This window comes from Sphaerodactylus townsendi, linkage group LG08 (genome assembly GCF_021028975.2).
Source record: "Sphaerodactylus townsendi isolate TG3544 linkage group LG08, MPM_Stown_v2.3, whole genome shotgun sequence".
Lineage (NCBI taxonomy): Eukaryota > Metazoa > Chordata > Lepidosauria > Squamata > Sphaerodactylidae > Sphaerodactylus > Sphaerodactylus townsendi.
In genome coordinates this window covers 23,525,473-23,552,853 of record NC_059432.1, presented here as the reverse complement: position 1 = coordinate 23,552,853, position 27,381 = coordinate 23,525,473, and the positions used below count along the sequence as shown (strand labels likewise).

Genomic DNA, 27,381 nt, shown 5'->3' with positions numbered 1-27,381 from the left:
GCTACCTTATACTGAGTCACACCATTGGTCCGTCCAGCTTAGTGTTGTCTGCTCTGACTCTCCAAGTGCTTAAGCAGAGGAAAGTTTTTTTCCTAATCATGGCAACCTGGAATGCTTTAACAGGAAATAGAGAGCTTGAGCCTGGGTCCTCTTTGCATGTAACACTGAGGCTTTGCCATTAAGCTGGCTCCTCTGCTGCTTAATACTGGAGGGAAGCCAAGGAGCCCTTCTGTTTCACTTTTCACTTCTGTTTCTCCAAGGAAGCCCTCTTGAACTATTTTCATTAGTTAAAAAATTAAAACGCAAATACAGCCAGCGATTCCTCTTATTCTGTTTTTATCTTTTAAAGGAGGGATTTGTTTTTCATTTCAAATAGAAATCAATGCATCCTTTTGTAACTTCAGCCCTTGCAGTTATTTTATGTTCCACATCACAGGGTGATGATCTGGCAGGAGGATAAGAAAGCTGGGGTGACATGGGCTTCCTCTGAGCAGTTGCAGATGAAAATTTTGAATTTTTCTGCAACCTCCCTCCCTTTCCCTCCTTTTCCCCGATTTCTCTTTGATCAAAGTGGAATTGATGATAAACTGATTAAAAATTATTTTAAAAAGGAAAGGAAAATGATTGTTGGATTTCATGAAGAAAATGGGTAAAGAGGAATTAAGAGTTTTTCTCTCATTTTTTTAACCTCCAAAATGCATTATGCATTTAAACTGAAGTATAAATGAGCAGTTGGAAACCAAAGATAAGTTGACCTTTGCTATGTTGCAGCGAGTGGATTTCTTTCTTGTAACTCTGGTTTTGGAAGGAACAGTAATCAAAGTATGGAAGTCTGAATTATATGCAGTCTTGAACTTTTAGGTCTATTCATTTGGATAATAGCAGTTTCTGTATTTCTGAACAGCTAATGCATTTCTTTAAGTAAAAAAAATTCATAGTGTAAATTAAAGGCTATGGATCTTATGTACAGGACTTCAGAGGCAGTGGAGTCTGAGGGCAACATTTTACTCGGTGGCTTGGAATTTTTGGGATCAGGTTTTAAAGACCAGAAAATTGTTGGAAAAGCAAAAAAAAGCTGAGAAAAGTGTTTGGCTTTTTGGGTTTTTCAAACATTTTCAGGTTTTTTAAACCCAAACTTGAAAAAGACTGAAAAAATGGTGTATACCTCCATTCTTCTCAGGCTCCAACCCCAAATCTCAGAAGTTTTCCTAACCTGGGATGGCAACTTTATAACAGGGTTTTTTTCCGCATCATCAGTTATTTTAAATATGTCCATCCTGAGACCCCCTTTATTGGTTGTTTTTATTTATTTTTATTTATTTATTATTCAATTTTTATACCGCCCCATCCCCGAGGGGCTTTAACAGATATCTTAACAAATTTTAATATTTGCAGTCATCACAACTTCAGGTAATTTCCAGAAATACAGAAATGTGAGTATATTGTGCTAATTGTTATATTATTTGGACCTAATGTTTACAGTGACATGGATGAGCATTTCAAGCTCAGTCCTGTTGAGGAGGAATAATCTGATAAAAATGAGGGAAAGGTAATCTTGGCCACCTCTGCAATTTGTTTCTTTTCCAATGTTATGGGAAGATCTGACAGAATCCCTGAAGGCTTGTCACAGTCTGTTACTTGCCATGATAACCTCTTCCGATCCATACCCAACAGTGGTGTAGTGGTTAAGAGCAGGTGCATTCTAATCTGGAGGAACTGAATTTGATTCCCCGCTCTGCCACTGGAGCTGTGGAGGCTTATCTGGGGAATTCAGATTATCCTGTGTACTCCCACACACGCCAGCTGGGTGACCTTGGGCTAGTCACAGCTTATCGGAGCCCTCTCAGCCCCACCTACCTCACAGGGTGTTTGTTGTGAGGGGGAAGGGCAAGGAGATTGTAAGCCCCTTTGAGTCTCCTACAGGATAGAAAGAGGGGGATATAAATCCAAACTCTTCTTCTTCTCTTGCAATCAAGTAATGGAAAATTGGTTCCATCTTAGATGTCATTATTCCCTATCAACATTACTTCTATCTTCATTGTGTTCATTTCTGTCTTGCTTCCCTTCATTATCTTGACCACTGCATTTAGATAGTGTCCTAAGATTCAACTTTTAGAGGCTTAGTTAATGAAACTGCAACACTCAGCTTCAAAGTCAGTGTTGTGTAGTGGTTAGAGCATTAAACTAGAATAAGATGACCAGATGGTCACCTTTGTGAACCGGGACCCCCCCCCCCGTGCGCGCACACACACACACTCATGCAGCCGCAGGAGCGCACAGGGTGGGAAATGGCAGCGCCCCAGAAGGCCCCAATGGAGGGCATAGTGAGGCCATTCCTGGGGGTGGAGTCTACTTTAGTTGGCTTCCACTGCCAATTTATCCCCCTTGCGCTAGTGGAGGGGGGCTCGGACTTATACTGTGATTTTCACAACATAGCTTCACTGCCCACTATGAGGGTGTTGAAGGTGAGTTTCTTTCTTGAAAACTTTTGGGGCTTCCTACACCATAGGAAAGCCCTTTGTGGCAGGCACAGTGGCACTGGAGCAATGCTTTCCCTGACTGCATCATCGCTCTGAAAGGGGCTGATAATGTTGTCATGAGGAGAATATAGAGGAGCGAATTATAAGGTTGTAACCTGCTTTGGGTCCCCGTTGGGGAGAAAAGCAGGATACAAATAGCTAAATAAATAGAAACTTTGGATAATCTCATTCAGTGGCCTTACATAAATACTGAAGAAAATAGAACCTTTTTCATAGAAAGTGGTACAAGAAATTATGGGCATTATTCCCAATTTTACCGAAGTGTTTTTTTTTTTAAAAAACAGCACTTTAATCATTACATGATTTAAGATGCTGTATTAAAAAGAAATCTAGAAGACTAATATATAAATGATCAGTAAGCAGCTAAAATGCTAACTGCAAAAGAAAATAAAAAAAGATGCATAATAAAAGCCCATGGAAGGAGAATGGCTTGTTAAAATGTGGCCTGTGATGTTAATGTGTAAATTAGCTGGTAGAATTAAATTTAGGGTAGGGAATGGTACTTACACAGCATTTTGTGGTGGACTAATGAAAATGCATTAAGTACTGGAAATAATATCAAGCCACAGGAAAATGTATGTTCACAGTCATTACCAGTGTTGCATAATAAGGACCATTTAATGAATAAGTTTTGGGCTTATAGAATTCATGTCTGGCTATTGGTGAACAATGCTATGACTGGTATAAAGCAGTATGAAGTTCAATAATGGCCCCAGGGTAGTAAACTAATCTGGTTTAGTATATTTTGTTATTTTGTAATTGGTTTGTTGTTGTGCATTGTGAGTTTTTATGCATTTACATCAAAATGTAATAAAAAGAGACCCTGGGGTTATGGAAGAGTTTGGAACTCAGCTACTTCTAATGCCAGCATTGGCAGAGAATTGTCATGGGAGCAAGTATGAAACTGCCCACATGATCTCAGCCTAGGGTTGCCAATCCCCCGGAATCACAATTTATCTCCAGATTACAGAGATCAGTTCAGAAAATGGGTGCTTTGAATGGCCAATTCTATACCCCAATGAGGTCCCTTTCACCCCCACCCCCACCCCCCGGGCTACACTCCCAGTTCTCCAGGAATTTCCCACCCTGGAGTTGATAGAGGTGTTACGAAATAGTCCACTCTTATCCACATTTATCCAAAAATGAGTTATATGACATTCGTAGGACTTACTCTAAAATGAGTTAATTTAGGACTGCAACCTTCATTCTACTCTAGTTAAAAACCAACAAGGCAGGATTTGCTATTACCAAATGGATGCTCAGTTTGCTTGAACATAACGACATAATTACGGCTGGTTATTCAGCAATGCTGAGATTTATGAGTCTTTAGACTGCATTTGCAGACATTCTCTCCCCACCCCCAACTCCTGTAAAATGTTTCATATGCAACGATGTATGCCATTATTTTGCTTATTTATTTGAATTCCCTCTCAATGAACTGTACTTTATGGATTCTCTGGAGAGGTCAGGAATCAAAGAGACAGGCAGAGCTTCCTAATATACATCCAGTCTTCCCAAGGTTTCTTCTCTATCTGCAGTCTCTCAGGCTTCTCCCAGAGCTGCCTCTGAAATTTGAAAACTTGCTAGATGAATGTCTACTGGATTGCATCCCTGTCTTGTGGAGGATGAGGAAAAGCTACTGTACCATGGCAGAAACAGAAACATGGGAAAGCTTGGGAGAGCTCCTCTCTGAATTTGTGTGCAGTTGGAAAGGCTAAGGGGTAGAGCTTGAAGGAGAACTGGTTGCCATCTGAGGGCGGGACCACCCTTGGTAGGAGTCCTTTGATCCAATAACCACACCACACTCTTGGCTGGGGTAAATTATTTGGCCATAGCCATCATTCATTATACAGTCTGAAGCATGAGGTGCAGCATGGGATTTTGATTTGCTCTGGGACCTTGCCATAGAGCTCCAGCAGGTGGGCGGTCTCTTACTGGAGCTTCACTCTGCTGTGGAGCTCCGCTGGGCGGTCGGCCTCTTGTGAGAGCATCCCCCTGACATAATGGTCAGCTGGACGGTCAACCTCTTGCTGTAGCATTCCTTACCAGCAGGGGAGGGGCAGCTCCCTAGCTCCCCTCCCCTGGCCCTTTCAGATTAATACCCATGCGCCAAACTGATAATGGCTATGACAAAGAAGCATGCATTAACAAAACCCAAAACTCCATGGGGAGAGGTGGGCGGGCAAGTCGCTGGCCAGCCCAAGCACATGGCTGGCACAAAGGCTGGCCAGGACCTTTATAGGTTCAGGCCAGCCTCCTTTCCTGATGATGTCACAGGGTAAGTGCTACGATGCCTGTCTCCCCTGCCATGCCATGGCTAAAAGCCCACTTCTGCCCTTACCAGGGCTTAAGCCAGGGACTCCTTCCTGCCCATCCTGAGCAGCAACTGCAGTTGCGCTGATTCACAGCCGCACTTTGTTGTGGGTTTTCTGGCCATGTGGCCATAGTCTGGTAAATCTTGTTCCTAACATTTCGCCTGCATCTGTGGCTGGCATCTTCAGAGGTGTGTCACAGAGGGAAGTCTGTTACATACTGTGTCCAGTGACAGACTTCCCTCTGAGATACACCTCTGAAGATGCCAGCCACAGATGCAGGCAAAACATTCGGAACAAGATCTGCCAGACCACAGCCACACAGCTTGGAAAACCCTCAACAACCAGTTGAATCTGGCTGTAAAAGCATTTGACAATACCTTGAAGGAGAAAATGGATGGTTCAATGTGAGTACCGATACTCCCTACCGATTTGAAGTGACCAACTTCCACCCTGTAACCCTGTCCTGTATACCCTGCCTTATGAATTATTGGATTTCATATTGTTTCTTATGCTATGTGCTGCAAAATGCCAGTTTCCTTGTTTGTATGGGTGGATAGCAGAGTGTCCAAGCTGAAAGCAGGCCCCAGGCAAAAGGTCTGTTTAGCAAGATTAAATCAATGAATGAGTTACTCCAGCATCACCTGGAGGTCTCATTTTGTTTGTGGGCATGATCTTGATTACCACACCTTGCTAAAATACCGTGAGACAAAAGAATATGGAAAAACACCTTGGTATCAGATGCTGCATTTCACTATCTCTTCTAGAAACCATGTCAGCAACAGATGGTTGCTTCTTTGCATTTCCTCCACCTATTGTTATGACTCTCCTAAACCACTCACCCTGTCCTAATCAAATGTCTCGCCTAAATCTGAATAACCTGAGTGGAGGCTCCAAAGAGTTACTCTGCATAAAGCCATTCTGTGCTTCCTGATTTAATCTAAGAGCAATTGACCCCCATTGCCCCGGGTACTTAGAATAATAGATAGAGCTTTTTAATTAGCTCAAGCCAGCAAGCCCAGCTTGGGAAGTTCCAGAGAATTTAGGAAAATGAAACTTAAAACTCACTTGTTCCTGCCCTTACCTGAGCAAAAGGGTATAAAAATACAGTGCACCCAAAGTTCCACGTTCTTGATGCTGGTTCTTTACTCTAGCACTAGCTGGCTTGCTAGCCAGCTCCTGCTGCTGGTTTAAGTTCTCAATGCTGGCTCTCAATGCTGGCTCAAGCCCTCCAGGCTGGCTCCAGCTGCTGCTGGCTCCAGCTGCTGCTGGCCCCCACTCTCCATGCTGGCATAGGAATCCCTGCCTTCTACAAGAACTTCTTCAGCTGATTTAGGTAATGTATAGTCCCTGCTTCCCCAACTCCCTGTGCTATCATCCCTCCTATCTTCTCCTCCCTGTTTATATCCTAGGAACTGTGTGTATGTGCCTTGACTTCTTACTGTGTGATTGTTTGCAACCAAAATTTATATAAAAATATTTAAACTGCAATTTGGTCTTTTGTGAATTCTCTGCAGAAACGTTTCAATCCGTTTCTGGTATACATAGTCTAAAAAGATCCCTACCCAGCCTGCCTCTGCATTGCCAAGCCGAGTTATTTTCCCCATTGCTACTTAAAATAGTTGTGTGCTGTTACACTCATAGCAGCTGGTGGAAATTCCTTAAAAATATGTTCACAGCCTGTGGAAGCTGGGTAACAACCCATTGCCACCATGACACTGGCCAGCCACTCATCCAGGGAAAACTGTTTAGCCAAAAATGCGCTACTTAGCACCCCTTTCGAGAACCACGATGTTTGATGCATGGCCTTCAAATGCAGATCATCACTGGGATTTAACTTGTTATTAGCATCTTGTTGAAATACTGGATTGTTGATATGTAGGCATATTGGAACAATCATCTTTTTTATCCTTACATCCGCTGTTGCATTACAAAAGAGTAAATATGCCACATGTTCATTTACAGTAATATTTTTCTTAATGGCATCTGACTCTCTGTTTGTGAGCTCAGTAAGCTGTAATTATTTTTAATGTTACAGTCTAATATTATACAACAATTAAAACACCAGACACTGTCTTACTTTATCATTTCAGAATATGAGGAAACCAACTTGGCCAGTGTGCTAGAGGGGTGAAAGAATGACATTTATTGTTACAGAGTGGTCGTGGGGAAAGTCCTGAACCAATGAATAAACATATAAAATAATTTGATGTTATGCTAAGAGAACATGGGAAAGAACATTTTTATCAAGCTGATTTGCCATAATCCAACTTCAGCTTTAATTAATTTGTTGCGCCCATTCTTAGCCTGATACATTTTGAAGTGCAGTTTCATTTTTATAATATGAATATTGTCCAGAATACTGTCTGAAATCTGGTCAGGGGATGTACAATGTTGCTTTGATATGAGATCTCAAGTAGGATAACTAGTTTGGGTAGTTCGATTTGTAGTGGAAATGTACTCCAGTACAGTACATCTGAAGCACCATAATTTTTCCTTCACAAAATGGGTATTACTCTTGTCTTTATATAGGTGACGCTTCCTTTCTACATGATCTAAGTCAGTGGTTCTCAACCTGGGGGTCGGGACCCCTTTGGGGGTCGAACGACCCTTTCACAGGGGTCGCCTAAGACTCTGCATCAGTGTTCTCCATCTGTAAAATGGATAAATATTAGGGTTGGGGGTCACCACAACATGAGGAACTGTATTAAAGGGTCGTGGAATTAGGAAGGTTGAGAACCACTGATCTAAGCAGTGACATAAGATGTTGTGAATAAGCGTTCCTTTTTGTATTGGGGCACTAACTGGGGCAAAAGTCAGAGTGGTGTCGTGTCGCAGATATTAACTCTTTAAGGAACCATCTATAATTCCAACAAGGAAGTGGAGCAATTTTAAATTTGTTGCTGTGTGTCCATGCTTTGTTTTTCCCTCTTTCCCTCCACTTCTCTCCCTCTCTATTCCTGATCTGGCCTTCTTAAAAAAAACACCTGAAAACATAGTCAAGACAAAATCATCATGGTGATATTGGTACAATCCACCTAAAACTGACGCATGGATATCTGGTTAAAATCTGGTTGGAGTTTTGGGTTTGGATAGAGGAAAATGAGGTTCATCTCCCTGCCCCTCAGCCATGAAACTCCCTGGGGCAGCCTTGGTCAAGTTAAAGTTGGGCTGAGGCACAGATGCCAGATAATGTCTTTCTCAATCTTGATGGAGAAGTTAGGAGCCAGACTCTAGAATCCACATTCTGTCCTATCACCTCCCCTCTCAACAGTAAATCAGCTCCACCCCTAGTTGAAGTTGGTATTGAACCCGATTGTACTTGCCATGGCTGTGCAGATATTTCTGTAGTTAAGGTGGGTGGGGGAGGGAATTTAATCCTGAGAAGGCAAGAGAAACCACAAGCTTCCCTGAACATGGATTATGATCTCTCAGCCATATTTAAGAGGCAGCCAGCATTATGATCCAATTGGCCTTGTATCCCAGTCTTAGGGCCAATGGGATGAGATGCTGAGAGCTCCATGAATGGGATTCCTTATCATTTTAATTGGTAAACAGGAGTTTGGGGAAATCTTAGTTCAGGACTACAGTAAAGGGAGGATATTTCAACACTTTTCTTTCATGGTGTTACTCTAATCAAGAATTATTATTATTATTATTATTATTATTATTATTATTATTATTATTATTATTATTATTATATTATATTATATTATATTATATTATATTATATTATATTATATTATATTATATTATTATATTTATAAACCGCCCTCCCCTGAATTACCTCCTGGGGCTACTTTTTGTCTTGAGAGAAAATTACAGGTTGTCTATTTGTTGGCTGTATGTTTCTTCTTTCAGGGCAAACCATAGCTACAAGAAGCCTTTGACTTGCATATAACATATAATTGTGTATGATTTCTCAGAAAATCCATTCACAGGTCTCTGAGCCCTTATTTTATAAAGCTGGTAAGGGGTTTCTGTGGATTCACACATTACAGAGAGCACAGGTTTGTTCTGGGACCCCCTCACTGTGTTAGAAAGAACCGTGTGAGATGTCAGCTGTGTAGTTCTCCTGGATTCCCATGTTTACGGTGCCCAATTAACAACAGGACCAGGGTGCACACAGGGGGAAAGGGTGTCAAACTTTCTCAATGGGGATATTTGGGGATCTCCACATATTCCCTGGGTACACATGGGTTCCCCTGACAGGCCAATTCACATATGACTATGGTATGTCTGACACAGGGTATGGGCAGAGATCCCCATACCTAGCCAGTATATTGTGTAATATGTGAATCAGTAACAGAGAGAGAAAAAGAGCGAGAGCATGAGAGTAGGGTGTCAGTGTGATGTATAATTTAAATATACTAAGTGTACATGACTGATTGTGCCTACTTCTTTTTTATGTGTTAAAATTAAAATACACTTGGAATAGTTGATTGTGATCATGATAGCCTTTATTGGCATTCCAAAATACAATAAATACAATAAAACAATAAATACAATAAAACAATAAAACAATAAAACAATTGTCCATAAAAGACAGATAGTTACAGCAGCCATTCAGAGTCTCATCAATAGTTTAGTCCAAATGGACTCATAAAAAGTGCCATTCCTATACACCTCTCCACAGACCTGACTGAAAACCCACCAACAGAGCCCAGGCATCACAACAGCATACAGTAAATAGTTGGTTGTGTGAAATGGTTCTCATGGTTCCACTGTTCAAGATTGCTCTTTGGATCCTGACGTTTGCTTGAGCCAAGCAAACTTCGCCATATCCTGTCAGTATTTATTGCTCAGTTCCTGAATTTTGCCAACTGGGGCTCAGAAACAATACCAAAATTGAAGCTATTTGTACCGCTTGTTGCGCATACTCAATTGAAGAATTTTTTAAAAATAGTATCTAAACATTTGCTTGAAATGTTTATAGATGCATGAATGTTTCATTAGCATCATATCCTGTTCCCCATCAATTTCTGTGCAATTTCTTTAGTATGCTTTGCTTCTAGTCCTTACTGAACTGCCTTAGTGCTTTTATGTATTGATTCATCCTTTCTGAAAGCATAATTATACTTTCAAAATTGAAAAATTCTTCTGTACAAAAACTACTGCAAAATTATTCCTGCAATATGTTGGTTCCTACTTAATACAGATTCAAATATCTGTTTGTTCTGCAGGGTTTTTTGGGAAATGAAAGTATCTCAGTTTCCTGTGTATTATATTTACCTTTGTTTCACTGAATGCCAGATATCTATTTGGTCCTCCACCCCCCGCCCCCCCTGAGGTGGATGTCATAAATATTATTCATCAAATGATCAGAATACTTATATATTTTGAATCTGGTGAAGTACAGGCAAGGTGGACAGATTTCTTCCCCCCCCCCCCCATCTAATATTGTTTTTTAATGTACCAAGTATTGAACAAGAGTAGAAATAAAAGGGAAAGAGAACACATTGGAACTACTAACCATCTGCCTTAATACTGACAAAACAGATGTTAGTTTCTCTAACAATGTCAACATTTCCTGAAGTACCATTTGCAGCCTTTCCAAAGGATATTAATTAAAGGTACACACCATAGTTTTTGGATTAGTGCTATAAATGTAGAAATGATGTTATGTGTTTTACTGCTGGTTTTTGATGCTATTGCTGCTGCAGTTTTATGCTTCCTTATTGGAAGTTGGTTCTACAGAAAGTGAAGTGAATCCACCTAATCAACTAGAGGTGGTCAGAACTAAGCAATAATATGAGAATTTGATAATATATTGATCCCTAGACAAACTTAGGCGGATCCCACACAAGCCAAATATCAAATGGACCTTACTGCAGCCAATTGGTGCAATTAGAGATTTGTTATCCAGCTTCTCTAATGTTGTGGCTGCTTACTGTTTCCTATACAGTAGAGCAGAGATCTCCAATTTTGGAGGACCTTTGGGCACTTTTCCAGTGGCTACCATGAAGGGCATGGCCAATCCCAAACTGTTCTAGGTTGCAAGATGGGATCAGGTGTTAATGAATGAATGCTTCCTGCAGATCTTAAGAGGATGCCTTCTATGGATTCTTTTGAACCATTTCTCGCTCCAGTGAGATGGGTGAAAGTCAGGACTGCCTTTGGAGAAGAAGTCTTTAGGGATTAGAAAAGGGGTGTCATGGTTTGGGGTGATCATTTTGGAAAGTGATAATTACGGTAATTATTGACATTTGAAATTAAGTCTGAGAGCTGTTAAATCTCAATGCTCCAGAGTATTAGATGTGTTTGTTTAATGGAGGCGCATTCAAATAGGTAACCATCAAATCAAAAATGAGCATTCAATACAAAGAGAGAAAGAATAGAACCAACTGTAAAACCATATATTTCACACAGCATGTGGCATATATACATTTGTGCATTGAATTTCATTCTGGTGTTTGTGTCAAACAAAAACAGAATGGAAATTCTGTAAGATCCTAATAATAGCTTTTCTTCTTGTTTGTCTCCATGGCCCTTTCTGCACAGTGGAAAGGGCGCTCCTCCACCGACAGGAATTATGCCAGTGTAGGGGAGGGGGCTGTTTGCACGGAAGTGTGTGTGTGGCCGCCACAGAGGCCAGCGCAGAAGAGGTGGCTCCGCATGGAGCCGCCTCTTCTGTGTTCCCCCCCTCACCTCGTCCTCCAGCGTCGGTCTGGAGGGCTGCAGGGACCCGCCCATGCTGCCCTTCGACCTCCAGGGGTCGGAGGGCAGCGTGGGCGAGTCTCAGCAGCCCTCCAGACTGATGCTGGAGGATGAGGTGAGTGGGGGGGGGATGGGAAAAGCAGCGCCTTCACGCCACTCGGGGCCTGTGCGAACGGCTGCCCAGGGACGGGTGTTTTTCCATCCCTGGGCTGCTGTTTTTGGCCCCGTGCGGAAAGGGCCCATCTCTTTGTGACTTAGCTTCTAATGAACAATTTAAACAATAGTTTATGAATTGGCCCATATATTTTGGCCATCTGTGATAAATTAATACTAAATAGAGGAGATTTGTACTGTCAGAAGGTAAACTTGCAGAAATGTGGCCATTCCACACAGATTAAGATAACATGTATTAAAAAGGAATACAGCATACTCCATTAGATGAGCTAGGATGAAGATTGCAGCCAGACACTGGTTTTGCAAATGACTGCTGCCATTCTCTTTCTTTATGCTCATACTTACTTTTTAGCTTTTTAGAAGGTTAACAAGAATTAGCATGTTCTGAAAACAGCTCACGGAACTTCACAGCTACCTGTCAGGCACACAAATGTGGTTGTCTTCCAATGCGCTTATCCTTTTTTGTAAATTAAGGCACATTCTGTGCAGTATCGGGAAATAAATAACATTGTTCATCACTGTGTTGAGGAAATAGTTAACTGCAGTCAAAAGTACAAATCAGGTTTTATGTATTCACAGTATTGATGCACCAGCAGTACCCAAACAAATTAATTAGATTCGAAACATTGTGAGTTGCATCCCGCTGAAAAGATCTGTGCACAGAAGGACTCCCATACTTGGAAATGTGACTTTTTTTTTGGCCTCCCATAGCTGCCCAGAATGCCTCTCATAGAGCAGCATGAGGGGGGAATTGGAGGGCCCCTGCCAGAGAGGAGGAATCAATAAAAATCCCCATCTTTGCCTGCTCAGATCTTTGCCACAGAATCTAAACCATTGTCTGAGCCAGTTATTGATTGTGGCTAGAGTGTCTTTATATGATAAGAGTGCAAGATGTCTATGGCTGAGATGTCTATGGAAACCAAATATTCAAGAAACTTGTGGTGATTAAACCAAATGAACTGGGTTAAAGGAGGCATATGTGCAGGGAGACGGATAAATGGAGTGGGTTCAAAGCTCAGGAAAGATGCTATGTATAAATCAGGCAGAGTTGGCATATGTTTTGGAAGCAAGACATGCGGGCAGTGGAATAGTGAAATATTTGTGCAACATGGGCATAGCTACAAAAAAGGTGCCGGGGCAAGGACTGAAATCTCCCCCCCCCCAAAAAAAAACCCCACTTCAGCCTAAGGCCTTCAGACATGCAGGGAATGGCCTCTGAGTCCACTCTCGCTTGGGCTTCTTCTTGCCTGCTTGCCTTTTCTTCAAGCTTGGCACAGGTGATGACTGTCCTACTTCCCCTTACCCCCTCCCCCCACAATCTCCATGGGGCTCCTACCTCCTTAACTCCACAAATCCCTGCATTCCTTCTCCCTACCCCTGCACTTCACCCAGGCTCTAGCATACCACACCTCCTTTGTGAGATCTTGACACACTGTTCATTACTTCTCAGTTTTGCCCCCAAATCTTGCCCCTCTATCCCACATGAGCATTGCACAATTCCTTTGCAGCTCCACACAGGTTACTCTGCACCCCTTCCACTACAGAACCAAAAGAGGCAAACATGCAAGGCCTCACCTCTTTCAGTCCCCCACACAGACTTTGCCCTCCTCTCAGTAGCATGAATCTGCCAACTCCATGGAAACATCTCACCTCTTTCCTTGGAATCCTTGCCTCTTAAAGCAATTAAGTCACATGGACGATATCCCCACTGCCGATTAATCCTGGGATACTCACCCAAAATATCCAGGTTTCATGAAGAACTCCCCGCAGCTGAACCGCCGAACACAGATTCATTGCGGTTCTGACGCCATCATGTATTTTCCCTGAACCTGCATGAATGTGAACCTTTTTAAAAAACACGTCTCCAATCCAGTTCAGTGGGGAGGTTCGGGGTCTAATGTGGTTTCATATTTCCCTCCATAGAGAGTGATGCAAATGCCTTCCAGCCAATCAGAGTGTGGCGGGCTGTGCACAATGTGCACGCAGTCTTTTGTTTTGTTTTGCTCTGCTTCTTTTGTTTCGCTTGGCTGAGGCTATTGTTGAAACATGTGCACGAGGGAACAACAACCGCTCTAACGTGGGCATGAGAGAATGGGAACCTCAAACATAGGCATGAAGGGCCAATCAGACAAAAAAGCTACATAGGCGGGGATATCGCGTGTATGCGTTTACGAGCTCACGTTACTAGGTACTGTTGCGACAAAAAAGTTCCTGCCCCTACACAGCATGACAGCCAATCAGGATAGACCCTCCAAGCTGATCGTGTGTAAGTGGGGATTGCCACATTCTTTGAAATGGAGATAGGCATAGATGCCTTCACTAGAAACATGCTTTCATGTTCAGGATGTTTTAATAAACAGGGAAGATATATCTTTGTGGAGGGTAAGCAAAATGACTACAGCATAATCTTATGCTCCATTTACTCTCCCAAATCAAAACAGAGTTTATCACCTCAACACTATCTAAACCTAGTTCCTTCAAAAAGGAGGAAATAATTGTAGGTGGTAACTTTAAATACATTCTTGGTATAAGCTTGGACACATGTAAATTTCAGCTGAGAGATGCTCAGGGAAGAGATAATGAAACTGCTTTATCCAAGATCTTAAGAAATTCCATGATGTGGAAAAATAAACATTTTACTCCCCTGTACATAATATCCAACTCAGAATAGATTTGATTCTTGCACCATTCTAATCTGCGTCTCAAATGTTACAAACCAATATTGGTGTTAAAGCAGTGGTCAGAGCATGCATGGATATTTTGTTTGATGTCTGGGAGAGAAAATGATGGAAAGGGACTCAACTGGAATGTGAATTATTTGCTCCTATTGAATGAAAAGGTGGTTCAAGATGTTAGTTCAGAAATCACAGAATATTTTAGGTATAATTAGAACAGTGGGATGATTCCCTCAGTAGTATGGACTGCATTTATACCAGTCCTTTGAGGAAAATCTCATTGGTATGAGGCTGCAAAAAGAAACAAATAGACTAATTCATAACATCAACGTTTTGGAACTTAAACATAAGCAAACTGGGAGTAAAAAGCACTTTGAAAACTACATTGGGGGAAAAACACATAGTATTCCTCCTGGAGACCAACAAAATTTAAAAATTGTTACTCTATTTAAAGTAGAGCTATTGAGGAAAAGGGTCAAGAACCAGTAAATAGTTAGCCAAAAGGGTAGCCAAAAGGCAAGGAATTGACTTAATTGGAAAGATATAAGACTCTAATGGCCTCTTAAAATTTCGCTATAAAGAAATAACCAATTTTTTTAGACTGCTATTCCAAGTTTGTATAAATTGGAGCATCCTAGCTCAATAGATATTATACAGTTTTTATTGACTGAGCAAGTATAAACTAAAAATAGAACACAAGGCATATTTAGATGCCCCAAACAATGAAATTAAAAGCACAATAAAAGTCTGAAATGTAGTAAAACCTTTGGAAGAGAGGGGTTTACAACTTCTTGTTTTGGGGCTATATTCCTCTTGAGGGGGTTAGCACTGACATTTTCTTCGCCAGATAGCTCGATTTGGGGCATTTTCAGAGGTAAGGTTGACAGTCCACATGTCTTCAGCAATGCTGTTCATCCACCATTTCTTTGATCTTCCACGTGGGCGGTGGCCTCCAGGGTCAAAGTTTAGGGCTGTTTTTGCAACAGAAGTCTCCTCCTGTCCCATAATATGCCTGTACCACCAGAGCCATGCTTCTTTTTCTTTGTCATTTTTTTTTGCTATTGGTGCAATTCCAAGTCTTTGTCGTTTACAACTGAGTTCTATAAAAATGTAAAAATCAGTTATCTAAATCTTTAGCAGCCACGTTTAATGAGATCATACAAAAAGTTACACTATAAGCGTGGAAAGAAGCAAGAACAATTGTTCTGCCAAGAGAAGGTAGCTTTAGCATCTTCTTACCATCCAATTTTCCTTCTAAATCAAGACGCAAAAAATATTCACTGCACCCTTAGCAGTCAGATTTAACAAATTTATTCACTACTAGCAGGGCACCCATGCTTCGCTACGCATACTTCATCACAGGCTCTCTATGAATTTCAGGTTGACATTCAACATACTTCTTTACAGCCTGTTTGTGAACTTTGGGGTGACATGCAGCATATTTCCTCACAGCCTGTCTGTGGAGTGATGGGTTTGTTTTCACATATTTTGCAGCAGCTTCCTGTAGTTGTCTTTTTCTAATGCAATGTGTTATTGCTCTCTTTCACCTGGTGGGCTCCAAAATACGTCATGTGGAAGCAGCCATTGTATTTTTGGGATGCAGAAAGGAAGTGTTATGCCACTGGATGCTGATAAGTGAGAAGGCTGTGACTGAGTAGGGTTGAAGGGCAAGGAGCTGGACTGTACTTCCACTGCAGCACATTCCTGGGGACTCATTTTGCCACTTCAGAGCATGACACCAAGCACAGGGTGATCGGAGGCCGAGAGCAGTAAACTTGTCTGCACACTAATCAATCTGATGTCCATATGCAAAACCCGACAAATGTTTAGTAGTCCAAGGTGATAGTGTGGTTTGTAATCTGTTTTGATTGTATTTGGCTGCAGCGGTGTTGTTAACGTGAGGGTGAGTGAAGGAGTACTGTTTCATAGCCTGTCTGTTAACTTTGGGGTGACATTCAGCATGCTTTTTTGCAGCCTGTTTGTTGAAGCTGGTGGTATTTAACTGTCACCCTTAGAATGTTTGTGCAGCATGTCTATGGACTGAGGGGCTGGTTTGCCCTTAGAATGTTCACACAGATGGCCAGAGATGAGCAGTTAAAACAGAAAATATGTAATAACTTGAGCAAAACTGAATATTTTGAAAAATCCTTTCTTAGTGAGCACCTAAACCACATAATGAACCAGTGTGCCAAATTTCAACATTGTAGGTTTGGTAGTTTTTGAGTTCTTTTGATGAGTCAGTCAGTGAGTCAGTCAATGGTATTTTGCGTTTATATACATTTTATCAAGGAAGACCAAACTGGTTTCACTCCTAAATGTCAAATAGCTGATAATATAGGTAGAACTCTGACTTCCCAATGCAGTAGTCCCAGGGGACCAGGAATGACAATACTGTCATGTCACCCCACCATCTCCAGAAGGTTTTCGGGTGGTGTAAAGAGACAGAAAAGGCAAAAAAAACCCTCCCCAGACATCTGAAAACCTTTCATGGGGGCTTTTGAGTGGCATAAGTCCAGGATGCCAGCCACAGAGTTGCACTGGCCTAAAGCCGTAGGTCTGCATTTAGGTGCAGAACCAACTTTAGTTGGCTTCCACTGGGCTTTCATGCAGTTGTGGATCTATGGGGGAGGGGCAGAGGGGTCAGATGGCACAGTCACCACTGACCTGGGTCACATAGAGGGTTCATTGGCCACCCACGCCCTCCCTCCTTCCCTCCCTCCTGCAGGCCTTCTCCCATTGCACAACCCTCTATCCCACAATCTGGTCACGATCTGACCTTGGCCCTCCAAAAACTGGCACAAAGAGCCGGGAGAAAGCACCTCCCTGGCTCTTTGCAGAAAGGTGGGCCCTTCCCTGGAAGGCTGGAATGGCCTAGCCGGACTCTCCACACCCCACAAAGCTGCATAGAACCCAGCAGCAGGGGTCACCCTGGAGCACCCATCACCCAGCCTTGCCTCACCTCTCCTGGCAGGCACCCCCAGCTGGCCGGCCTCTCTTTTTACCCATTCTGGCCTTTCAGCTAGGAAAAGGTAGGGGGTGGGGTGCACTTTTGGCGGGAAGGTGCACTTTTTGGGGGGTGCAGTTTTGTCAGTTGCCCCAAGCACCATATTCTTCAGGTATGTCCCGCTTTCTTGGCAGGAATGCCCCTGGCATGGCCCTCAGACTTATGCAAAAATAAGTTTTGTCTATGCAAAAGTCGGTTTCTTCTATGAGGCTCTTCAGATGGCAGAAGGGATTTTGACTTTCCCTCCTGCCTGTGCCACCTGGAGCCCCATTGCAGCCAGCACCATGCTGTCTGTTGACACAGTGCAGGTCTCTCCCTGACCACCTGGGTGGTACTGTTAGTTGTCTTAGAAAAATTTGACATATAAGATGCTCTACCTTAAAAACTGATTTCAATACTACTGCCAGCAGCAAAATTTCTGATTGCCTGCTACTGGAAAAAATGAAGATATATTCCACTGGACAATGGTATGAGAAGGTGTGGGGCCTTTTAATTTTAGATAAGGTATCTTCACAACTTAGAGCAGCAAATAATTTATTTCACTCTATGGAAATGTTGAATTGATGGCCACTTTTTTGGGAATATGTGAGAAGGGGGCATCAGAAAGCAAGCTATGCCCACAAAACTATTGTATGATTTATGTTTATTAAGTTCTGCTAAGTGAACACAACAAATAGTATGATCTCTGTAAAAAGTGCTAATGCATAACAGACCAAATATTAGGACATATCTCCTTTGTACTAGTATGTTTAACCTGCTGCTGTTGAACTTTCTTGTTTTTCTTGTTATAAGCTAAACTTAAAATAATTATAATTTTTTTTTAAATACCAAAAAATACCTTTGCTTACTATTTTATTAGCTCCTTTTCAGCATAATTACATTTATGTTTCCTCAGAAATAAATTCCACTGTGCTCAGTGGTCCTTTCTACTAAGCAAGTGAGCTTCCATGACATCCTGTATCCCTTTATAATAGAGACACCAACTAATAAAGAGGTATCTAAGTACCTACTATAGCTAGTTTACTGGGAAACTAATTTAAATTGAAAGTGTGACCTTGCTTGTGCAGTCCTTAGACTTCAGAATAACCTCATGTGTCTTTCTGGAAAATATAGCTTGCCTGCAAGACTTGATGTGTATCTCAAGGACAGTTCTCAATCACAGAAATTTATGACCCAAGGGATGTTTCCTTAAAGGACTGGACTTCAGATAATAAATGTAGCTAGCCTCTTGTTCAGGGATCTTGCATTCAGAGGTATTTATCTATAAATCACAATGGTACATAAGTAATTAGCAACAAAAACAATGCCTTGTAAACTTTTACGAAGTGTTCTCCTACAAATTGGTTGTTAACCGTATGTATCCAGAGCGCTGGAATCCGTGGACACTTCTTGCTGTAGCATCTTCCTGGCAACATTTTAAAACCCTCCTCTCCTTACAAGAACTATCATTAACTGAGTTTTCAGATTTCATTATTTTTCACATTTTTGGGGGTTTGTCACCTGTGTTTCTAAAATAGCTTTCTTTGCTTCTGTGCAGTTTTCCTTAACATCTTGCAAATGTTTTTGACAGCCAACATGAATAGACATACAGAGAGGTCACACTTTGAATTTTTATGATCCGACTCACACTGCTCTGCCTCCCTTTCCCCCACATAGTGAATCTATATTTGAAAGACTCATAAAATAATTAATCCTCTGCCTTAAGCCCTCTGCCCCCTCCCCACCTGGCCCATAAGAATCTGGAGTCACAGTTTGGTCTCCAAGAATACTTGAAGAACTGCGTGGAAACACATGAAAGCTCATATTGGAACAAGTATTATTAGTTTTGAAGGCGTCACTTGACTTTTGTATAGCAGGTTGCTGCTCTTCGGCTGTTTTGAATATTCAATTGCTTATCAGTCGGAAATTAGAAGGAACAAATGGTTTGGACTAATTTGTGTAAGATATTAGGTTTCACTGTGCTGTTTTCAAAGAGCTGCTGAACTTTTGGTGTTGACTTGGTGCCACATTGTTCCATGATTGTATGGAAAATGCTTTCTTGGGGAGAGGGCTGGCCAGTTTTCCTTTCCTGCTATAACCCTTTCTGCCATGTGGAATCCTTCTCGAGTGGAAAGGTTATGTGTGGAGACAGTGTGTCTGACTAGGATTTGGGAGACCCAAGTTCAAATCCACTCTCTACCATGGAAGTTTGATGGGTGACCTTGGACCAGTCATATACTCTTGGCCTAACTTACATCTCAACATTTTTATGAAGATAAAATGATGAGAACAAAATGAACTGCTTTAGGTCTCCATTGGGAAGAAAGGCGAGGTATAAATGAAGTAGCTATCCCTGCCATTAGATGTCATTGTCGGAGTTTATTTCACATCCATAAATTATTTCAGTTGCCCCTATACTGTACTTTCCTTGTAGTACTAGTTGAGAAGAACTCTATATTCTATGATACAGAAAGTCTACTGATTTGCATAATGTCATAGTGTTTTCTTTGCCCCTTGTAATCTCTTTTATAGATCCAAGCATTGTTGATTGCTTTATATGAATTGCGGAAATGAGATCTGATATGGTTTCCAACTAGCAGTGGTCATTTTGATTTTGGTCCTTTATTGTCTCGAAGCAGCATTTTGCTTCAGTTCACATAAGAACCTGCAAACAAGGCTGTACGTGGGAAGATCCTTTGGGTGACAATTGCAGCCAGGGGGAGAACAGCTACTTCAGTAATTTACTGAGAACCTGCTTCCAATCCTTTCTTGGTGCTGCTTCCCTTATTCCCATTCCTTTTCTCCCCTTACCTTTCTCCAGCGGCACTGGCTTCTCTTTGAAACTTAGTACTCTCTGCTGTTCTAAGATAAAGAAGAAAGCAAGCATTGCCAGTGGAAGCATGAATAAGAGGGAATGTTACAGAAGCCTCAAGAGAGGTTTGGACAAGAACTCAATGCATGTGACTGTAGCAATAGCTTTTGCAGTCACCTGGAGCTTTCTTTCCACATAGACCTTTTTACATGAACTCCTAGGTGAACTGAGACTGAATGATGACCCATGCTTCTTATATACACTAGTGGACAAGTTCTTTACAGATATGTTGATCCAAAAATAAAAAAAATTGAAAAGCCAAGAAAACAACCCATGTAATATGTGGCATTGGGGCCAACCCAGTATGCAAACTTTGGATTGTGCAAGCTTTGGAGCTCACCAGAACTCTTCATCAGGTCAGAGGTTAGGAAATTTAAAAAGAAACGAGAAGAAAAAACAGAGTTTTCAGATATTCCAGCGTATGGTATGGGCTACTCGTGGGCAGAGCTGGTTTTAAGTAACTTGTGATCATGAAAATGCATGCCTGAAAAAATTCATGTATCCCATTACAATTGCAGTTTAACTAATTCTCCCCCTTTAGAGACTGTTGGACTGCATAATATATTTGCCTGTACCTGAGAGTTGGTCTTGTTTGTTTGTAGCCAAAAGGGTCTTCACCTCTTTCAGTACTAGTAACTAGAAACAAATGCTTTACCTGAAGCTAATTTCTACTGTCAGGCAAGGCAGTCAATCATATCATTATATTATGGACGAAATATCTCTCTCTCATTCTAAGTAGTGCACATAATTAGGGTGTCTGTGGGACTGCTTTTATATTTCATGTATTTTTAATTTGTTTGGCAATCATGTAATACTCAAGCATAAACTAGAAAATTGAAACATGAGAATAAATTTGTGTCAAAAGAAAGTTTTGCTTTTTACACATGTGGTTTAGAGGAGTTAGAATATCACTTGTGGATATATTTGGGTGATGGTTTTTCTAATTGTATTATCTATGGTCCATTATGCCTGGAACAGTTACCTTGGGGCTCCTCACTGCGCAGTGGGGTTGTAGTGGGATCTTCTTGCATTTCTCTGTTTACACTTGAGGAGGCAGCCCACAGCCTACAGTGCAGTTTGTCTGCTGAACTCTGCTGGGTCTCAGATCCTGGTTCTCTTAAGTTTGCCCATCTACTCTGGCTAAACGGCACAGATCTTGTTACACTCAGTAGCCTCCAGACTTCTGGCTTTGTAAAAGCCTTTAAATTACTATTATACTGATATTACTGTTTTTGCAGTTATGTCAATATTCAAGCCCATTGCAAAAATGACCCCCCCCCCAAGTAAAGAGGCAAAGCAATTCCCTGGACCAGAAGCTGTTGAAGAAGGGGACCATGTGTTGGATCTCCCTTCCCTTCCTCTCTCTCTCTCTCTCTATTCCTGCAGCTGCTGCCACCACAGTAGAAGACAGAGGCTTGTTTTAAAATAGATACTTGTTTGATATAAATAGCCCTCCTGATCATCAGAGAGTTAGAGCAGGGTGGTGGAGCCAAAAAGAGACACTGCTTGAACTGTTGCTTGCAAAAGCCAACTCTCTGTTCTTATTATATCAGGATATCAATATCTCAATATGAACATTTAAAGAAGAAGGAAGGAGCTGGCAACATGGAGTAGGGGGAGGGGAAAGGTGTGAATGGCAGTGGAGGGGAGTGGGAAGGCTGGCCATGGATGGAAGGAAGATGTCTGGGGCAAAATTGTGCTCACTGGCAAATCTCCTCATTCTGTCAGCAATGCAAATTAGAAGTCATACTACAAGTAATGTCGCTTGCTGCAGAGAGAATGGAAAGTGAAGGCAGTGATAGAGGAAAAACATCCGCACAAGAAATCTTGCCATGGCATACATTTGCCCCCATTGCATAGCAGACACCTTGTGCACAATTGGCCTATGATCTTATTATCTACAATTTATTATCTATGATCTTGGAATCCAGTCTCTAAGTGGAAAAGCAAAATGGATATGATTCTGTGGGGCCAGGGCCGCTCTCTGGTCCTACACAGCTGAGTTAGTTTTAAGAAAAACTAAGTTAGAAATAAAAGCAAAAGACATCTGACATTAGAAAACAAACAGACAGTTTTTTACTTAGCAGAATTTAGATCAATTTACAGAATGTGAACTCTCCCGAGGGAGGCACACACCCCAGTGCTCTCAATTGAGAGACACGGATTTTAGAACGTTACAGAATACAGATAAGTTACAGAAGGTGACCTCTCCCAAGGGAGAGGCCCTGGTGCTCTCAAGCGAGAGACACGCCCAGTAGAGGAAGAGCCTTAGTTTTTGTAGATGCAAAGAGTACAGACGTCACACAGTCCTCTCCTTTTGTTCCACGTATTATGATTCATAAAAATCTAATTGGATAGATCTGGTCACATGAAGACAGCCCCTTTATTCTACTACGTGTTCACATTCCTTCTGTATTTCAAACGCTGCTTGTTGTTAGCTTATGCCCTCTACGCATATGCAAAGAACAGCCATCAAGCTAGCTCACTGTCTTCAAGAAAAACCCGTTTTGCTAGTTTGGCTCCCAGAGAGAGCTATGCCTCTAGGGCATGCAGGCTAACATATTTTTGGATCATAAAACTTCCCTTCTTTACCATTTAGAAATGATTTAACTTCAAATGATTTACAAATATTGATTCTAACAACAATTATACCTTCGATTCTAAGACAATAGAATTATGATCAAATACAAGTAAATGTGAATCACTTATTTATCCTTTCTGTGTTCATTCAACATAAATAGAAAAACACTTTTTCCTTATTTAATTAATCACATTGATTTAACTATCCCGTATTGCTGGTTCTTTCCCACAAAAACAAGGTCATAAATTTATATGGCTTCTGTCATATAGTAACCTGTAGTTACAAGACCCTAAAGATGTTATCTGTACATGCCTGCATCTTCACTGAGAAGAACATGCAGGCCTGCTGGTCTGTATACAGAAGCTCCCATTTTGATTCATCAATCCTTGGTTCATGTGAATTAATCCTCCTTGATTAAATACAAATTTTATACATTCTGGCCTATCTCCACAATCACTTGCCTCCATAAGCTTGCTTGTTGCTAACTCCTCAGGTGAGGGATGGTAGGGCCTTCCACCTCAAGGTGGCCTTATACAAAAAGGCTCGTTTTCCTCCCAAGGGCACTGATAAATCTTCCCCATCTGCTCTATCAGTACTGACTGGCACTTCCAGAATGTTGAAAAGATGGTAGAGGTAATAGAGAGTCACAGATTTTAGTTCTTCAGTCCCAGATTCCAGCTCCTAGGGGCTCCTGATTGCTGGGTGCCATGATGAGTGTGACCCTGTCCAATTATAAGACTTTACATTTTGAACTTGTGTCCCATTAAAAATAAGCTGGGCAGAAAAAAAGACTTTCCCACATTCTTTCAGCAGTGCTCAATTACTCAAATATAACCAAATAAATCTTCAAAAACAGAGGAGTTCCATTGCAGCTGAGTATCTCGCTCTTAGCTGTATCAAACAGTATAATCTAGAGGGTAGAAAACTAAAGCATCCCCACTGGCATGCTCTGAATGATGAAAGTGCAAAGCTGAAATCTGCTGTAAATGAAGCAAACAATAGGGATGATGAATAATTTAGCTTAATTTTTTTTGTCTGACATGGCTCTGTGGGACAGTAACACTTTAGATGAATGATACCTGCTTCAAACTCTTTTTTGAGGTATCCCTTGGCTATATTTCCCTCCAGATCTCTAAGGCTTGGATACTGCAATTTCTGTTAGTAGAGCAGCACTCACATAAGAGATGTTTCTGGTCTCCTCTTTCTGCTGCACCCCCTGGACTCCCCCTGGTTATTTGCCTAGATATCTAGGGAGCGAAATCAGGGCTGCAGGGGGAATTGGTGAAAAATTGCCCTTCCAGTATTAGAAACAGATTTTGAGATTGCTGTTCTCTACTTAGGTGTTAGTGAAATCTTCGCTGTATTCTTAAAATGCCATATATTTGCTTGAATTAAACTGGACTGCAGAGCTAATATGTTGGGTACAAAAACTTCAGTGCTTGTTAAAAATTTTATTGTACTATGATGGCGTGTTTTGTTGCAGGAAGAAGAAAGTAGATTATTAGGAGTAGGTTTGTTTGATCAGCACTGCTGCTCATGTGCCCTTTGCTCTCAGCAATTAGAATGTTTGTAAACATTTCATGATGTTACATCACAGCAGCTGAGCCAATGCCTTCAGGAATTTGTGGGCAAAAGCAGCCAGTTAGTTTGTAAACCATTTCTGTAGAACTGTAAGTTTTTGGGTCAGCCTTTTCACTGTTGCAAGGATGATGTTGCTAATGAATATATCACATTAATACAGTTTATGAGACTAATTAAGAACTTCAGCTGTTGTGGTGAGCAAAAGCAAATGCTCCCATTTTCTGTCAACTCTCCAGAAATGTATAATTTTATTAGAACTTGTTAAAAGGCAAACAAAATCAACCACTAAGAAAATACACAAAAATTGGACTATAAGAGGGAAAGAAAGGGCTTCCGATTTCCTCTGCGCCAAATGTAAAGAATTACTACTTGCTCCCTAGTCACAATTATGAAATTATAATTCTATTAATCCTTAGTTATTACTAATTAAACGGGATTTCTGTATTATATTCATTTTATTGTCCTCCTAGTCCTCAAACCCACAGATCCTCAACTCATTCCTTTTCTATTGGATTTCCAGTTATCTATAAACTTACATGTTCTTTTCTCTAATCAAAGAAATAAGTTTAGCCATCCCAACCAATTCCAATTTCTTCACAAACCATTCTTTTATTCTGGGTGGAGATGAAGTTTTCCATTTTTGTGCATATGGTATTCTTACTGGCAATGTTATATATGAAAACAAAATTCTATATCTTTTATCAAAATGTCTGTGCCCATAAGACCCCAAAAGATAGCCTCTGGTTTCATTTATATATTAGTCTTTAACGTCTTCTGGATTATTGAATTAGAAGTAGAACTATGCATGAATGACAGTCATGTTATTGCCAAAATGTATAAGCTTCAGTTGCAATTTGAAACAGAGGAAGAATGAGTGGAAAAATGTATTACAAAATGGGCCAGTAACTTAGGGTACAATATACAAATTGATCAGTGGGAGAATATGTGGTTAAAGGGACTTAAATTTACAGTAACAGCCCAAGCTGGACTGAGTGGGCAGACGGGGACAGCGCTGTCCCAGCATCACCCTGCCCTCACCAAATGAGAAGAGAGATGAATAGTTCTTGAAGATTCAGAAGATGAATCTCTAAAGCACACATACCACCTTGTCCTGGTCATAGGCAAAAGAACTTCAAACGTACAGAAGGATTGTTTAACTATTCAAAGCATTGATTTCCCTTTATACTATGCAAAGAAGCATAAGAATGTAATAATTAGGAATAATATAAAACTGAGCTTGGAAAATTAGGCTAGGATATTTGAAGGCACACTAGGGATTTGGATGAACAATTTCTATTAACAACCTATAAGGGAGTGCCAATATTCAGTTGAATTAATTTCTGAATCCTTACTACTACAGTAAACTTGCAACCAGCCTGAAGCCTAGTCACCAGTGATGCATCCAAGTCACGTCTAGGTGATCAAGCAGATATATTTTTTTAAAATGGTTCTTTTCCTCCCTTTTTAAAGCTAGAAGTCTCTGTTGGTAGATACACCAGTAACATTCTCTATGGAACAGGGGCGTAATGCCCATTGGGCAAAGTAGGCAGTTTCCCAGGGTGTCCCCTTGTGGCAGGGGCCAAAAATGCAGGGTTCGTTTATGGGTTTTTGGATATTCTAGTGGGTTTTCTGTTTTTGGCCTGCAGGGGGCACAGTTTTAGGCTAGCAGCACCAAAATTTCAGGGATGTTTTGGGAAACTTTCCTGATACTATCACCCAGGTTTGGGGAGATTTGGTTCAGGGGGTCCAAAGTTATGGACTCCCAAAGGGGGTGCCCCGTACCCCATTGTTTCCAATGGGAGCCAATAGGAGATGGGGGCTACACATTTGAGGGTCCATAACTTTAGACCCCCTAAACCAAACGTCACCAAACGTGGAAGGTATCATCAGGAGAGTATCTTACTGATACCACCCAGGTTTTGTGAAGTTTGGTCCAGGGGGTCCAAAGCTATGGACTCCCAAAGGGGATGCCCCCATCACCTGTTGTTTCCAATAGGAGATAATAGGAGATGGGGGCTCCACCTTTAAGGGTCCATAACTTTGGATCCCGTGAACCAAACTTCACCAAACCTGGGTGGTATCTTTAGGAGAGACTCCTAAAGATACCCTGAAAGTTTGGTGCTGCTAACTTAACAATTGTACCCCTGTCAGCAGGAACCCCCCCCAAATTTCCCCAGATTTTCCTGACCTAGAAAAATGCTCCCCTCCATCTCTCTCGCCTCACAACACCACTTATTTTTGCTGCAGTTATTGTCCATCCAAAAGGCTCTCTCTCCATCTCCTCCTCCACCCACCTTCAGTGCATTAGGTGCTAGTTTGGCTGCATTTGAGAATTTGAGGTTCACCTTTTGAAATGTAGTCCCCAGACTGCTTGATGTTCTTAGAGGGTAAGAGACATGATAACTGGGCATTCACACAGTGGGGCGAGAATTTATGAGTGACTGAAGAACATTCAAGAGAAAATCCTCCTCCTCCCCCCCCCTGAGATTTCTCAAGTGTCATTCATAACTTGCCAGGACGCTTTTTAAGTTAGATGTGGTAAGTCTTGCCATCTGATATTCATATTAGAAAGGAGAGTAAAATACTTTCCAATCTCCACAGCCGAAGTAGAATGCTGTTGTGTGGTCAAGGGACTTAATTAAAGACAATTGTAATCCAGTGCATAGCATTTTTTCCCAGTTTTTGAAAAATTATCTTTCAATTAATACTCATCTGATATTTTGGTTGTCGTAGCAGATAAAGACATTTCTGTATTCTTGGCAGGTTTTTTTAATTAGTCAAAATGTCTAGATGAAGGTTCGCTAACCTTTTTGCACTTGTGGACACATTTGGAATTCTGACACAGGGTGATGGGCGCAACCCCAAAATGGCTGTCACAGGAGATAGGGCCGACCACAAAATGTCAGGGAGTGAGGTTATATATAACTATGATAGTAAACTTGTAGTACTCCAGGCAGAAGCCCTGTAACACAATGCCTTTTAAAATTAATATATTGTTTAAAAATG

General features: G+C 41.3%; 1 protein-coding gene across 1 annotated transcript in view; it reads left to right on the top strand.

The window, feature by feature from the left end:
* CTNNA3 (catenin alpha 3) overlaps positions 1–27,381 on the top strand; it is an 892,356-nt gene that overhangs the window by 570,595 nt on the left and 294,380 nt on the right. The gene's annotated exons all lie outside the window — the stretch shown is intronic.